The sequence below is a fragment of the Etheostoma spectabile genome, unplaced genomic scaffold (genome assembly GCF_008692095.1).
Source record: "Etheostoma spectabile isolate EspeVRDwgs_2016 unplaced genomic scaffold, UIUC_Espe_1.0 scaffold50, whole genome shotgun sequence".
NCBI lineage: Eukaryota > Metazoa > Chordata > Actinopteri > Perciformes > Percidae > Etheostoma > Etheostoma spectabile.
In genome coordinates this window covers 182,898-186,398 of record NW_022605620.1, presented here as the reverse complement: position 1 = coordinate 186,398, position 3,501 = coordinate 182,898, and the positions used below count along the sequence as shown (strand labels likewise).

Genomic DNA, 3,501 nt, shown 5'->3' with positions numbered 1-3,501 from the left:
AATAGTCTTTCTCATGTTTTCCTGCATTTGCCCTCATGTTTTTCCCCCCCATGTTGCCCTCATGTTGTCCCCTGTGTTGGTTCCTCATGGTGTCCCATGGTGCATGTTGCCCTCATGTTGTCCCCCTGGTTGCCCTCCTGTTGTCCCCATGTTGTCCCTCATGTTGTTCTCATGTTTGTCCCCATGTTGGGGACATGTGTCCCCTGTTGTCCTCATGTGTCCCTCAGTTGTGTCCTATATACATGTTCTTTTTATATTCCCAAATCGCTGATGATTCCAACGCTCTTTGCCAAGTACCCATCCTACTTTTTAATTTTGGGTCTTATTTATTTTATCATTGTAACCAAGAGGAAGTGTTGTTGAAATAGTGTTTGAGGAAGTTGACATATTCCACAGTCTGTATTATCACAACAATCATTCCTGTTATTTTATTCTCAATATTCAGATATTTCTGCTTTTCTAACTCAAACATTAGTCTAATTTCCTATAAATGAGGTTTATTGAACATAATTCCAAAATACTGTAAAACATACACAGTTAATCATTAGTGGGGGTTACATCGTGTTGTACACGTCAAAAAAGCCATCAAAGGTTGAAAAAAATGGGACAAAACGTAAGTAAATAAAAAACAAACAATACAAAGCCATCAACACAAGTGTTTTGATTTCCCGACACAAGGATAAGGTTTAACTGATTATTATTATTATTATTATATTATTATTTATTCTAACAGCCCTGAAGGAAGAGTGAAGACAATCACCTGGAGAGAAGATCAGTGCAGAATGACGTCAATTCATTAATTTTGCTGTTGTGAAGGCGACGTCCAACTGCGATTTTAAAGATGTTAAAACCCACTTTTTAAACACTACTTACGGCTCCGTTTTGGTCACCCACGCGGTCTTCTCGTCCTTCGGGTCGCTGAGGCCGACGACAACGTCGCCGGAGCTCCGCTCGGAGACGAACGGCGACCACAGAGCGTCGCCGGCCGTCGTCTGCTCGGAGACACAAACCGGCGAAGACATCAATCATCGCATCGGCGTATCGTAAGACAGAATCGTTTCTTATCAACACACCAGAAGAAGATGCTGAGAGAAAAATCATCACACCGATAAACAAACACTTTTATGAGAGGCAGACATATTTGAGAGAAAAGTTTTCATCCGATGCAAAAAAATCTCTCTCAAAATACTTTTTTTAACCCTCAAATAATTTTGTTGCAACAGGGTAAAGATTCTCTAAAGGAAAAGAAAAGTGTTTCTCTCTGTTTTTGCTCGCTCTCAAAACCTTTTGTCTTTGCTCATCGCTCAGGAGTTTCCTCTCGAGTGAATAGAGTGTGTGTGTGTGTGTGTGTGTGTGTGTGTGTGTGTGTGTGTTGTGTGTGGTGTGTGTGTCTGTCAGCAGACCCTCCCGATACATGTCATCACGATATTATGCCACGATACGATATTATTGCGATTTCAAACATTTTGTAATCTATAGCCTTTTTTCCAATTTCTAATTTTTTCCTCATTTCTAACTCACTCTCCGAAAAGGAAACTTAATGAACTTCTGTTTCATCTAAAAGAAACAGTTCTCTGTTTGTTCATCTCATTTTAATGTTATCGCTGCAGACGGGACAAACTGACCAACACAGTAATTATATACATATATATACATATATATATAGATATAATATATCTGGAGGTGGTCAGGTCCAGGTACCAGTCCACCATCTTACTTTGGTCCATTGGGGACTTGAACCAGCGACCCAACCCCCTACAGACTGAGTACTGCCCCCCCCCCCCCCCCGCACCTTTTCCAGTTCTTACCTGATTTTTTCTTTTCCGGTGAACATGTCAGCCGTTGCTTCAGCTCAGACTGCTGCTCACCTGGAAACAGAACCGCTCGGTCAAGAGGACACAGAGACATCATGGACAGACACCTGACACACACGTCAATGCCTATCATCCAAACTGTCAAACAGCATCTTTAGTGTAAAATAGGACAGTTAGTGATGGCGTTGCATAGTCTGTCCACCAGAGGAACGCTCTGCACGTCCCTGTTAGTGGTGGCGTGCATAGTCTGTCCACAGGGACGCCTCAACACGTCCCTGTTAGTGATGCTTTGCATAGTCCGTCCACCAAGGACGCTCTACACTCATGTAGTGATGGCGTGCAGCGTCCACCAATGACGCCTACAACGTCCCTGTAGTGATGGCGTTGCATGTCTGTCCACCAGAGGCGGCCTCTAACAACGTCCCTGTTAGTGATGGCGTTGCATAGTCTGTCCACCGATTACCGCCTCTACACACGTCCCCCTGTTAGCTGATGGCGTTGCCTTTCCCCTGTCCACCAGAGGACGCTCTACAACGTCCCTGTTAGTGTTGGTGTTGCATAGTCTGTCCACACCATAGACGCTCTACAACGTCCCTGTTAGTGATGGCGTTGCAATAGTCTGTCCACCAGAGGTGAGCTTAATATTCGTTATTGCCATTTTTTTGTAAATTCTATTATGTTGTTTTCTGCATAATTACAGTAATATTCTTATTTCTATCATCCTTTCGTTTTTATTCTTACATTTTACACGAGTGTTGCACTTTGAGAGGCGAAGATTAACAAAAGTCAAATTCCTCGTTTGTTTCAAATAAACACTGGACCCAACACTGACACTTTGATAAGAATTGTGTTCTTTTTTGTCCTTTATTTGACGAATGTTATTATTATTCACTATTTTTGTATCTTTATACTGTCTTTTAAATCTATTTTTTTTTCTTGCAAAATTGCTGCTGGAATTTTCTAATTTCCTGCAGGAGTCATCCCAAAAGGATTGGAGAAAGTCTAAGAGTCTAAGTCTAAGTGCACTGCACGTAAAATCTGCTGCCAGGGGCCAATAAAAGCTAAAACAAAACATCGTTGATATTTCCTTCTGTCGGGACAGAACTGAGGACATAATTTTCCCCAAGCGGGAACAGTAGATGTTTTCTTTTGATGCTGCCTTTTCTTTAAATGTGCTCATTTCTTTAAATGTCTTATGCGTCACGTGTACTTTATTCTTATTTTTATGTTTCATTTTGTTTTAAACTGTCTATTCCTATGTTTTATGGTTTTTAATGCTTTGATTTTTAACTGTTTGAACTTGTGTGTTTTATCTGTTTAACTGATTTGTGTAAAGCACTTTGAATCGCCTGTTGCGAGAGTGCCTACAGATAAAGCGTGCCTAAGTCTAAGACTTACACTACCGCTCAAAAGTTTGGGTTCACAACTATTTTATTCCTGTCCCTATAGTACAGAATACCAGCGATCTGAGTGGGGTGCTGATCTTTAATGCAATATCTACATTTCCATTATCACACCTCCTCCATCATCCAACAGGCACATTATGTGTACTAATCTGTAGATATTGCATTAAAGATCAGCCCCCCCACTCAGATCAGCTGGTATTCTGTCTATAAGGGACAGGAATACAAATTAGTATGTGAACCCAAACTTTTGACCGGTAGTGTAAGTCTTAGACTTAGGCAGC

The 3,501-nt window shown here is 41.2% G+C and overlaps 1 protein-coding gene across 2 annotated transcripts in view; it reads left to right on the top strand.

The window, feature by feature from the left end:
* Positions 1 to 3,501, top strand: part of nfatc2ip (nuclear factor of activated T cells 2 interacting protein) — a 35,704-nt gene that overhangs the window by 2,500 nt on the left and 29,703 nt on the right. The gene's annotated exons all lie outside the window — the stretch shown is intronic.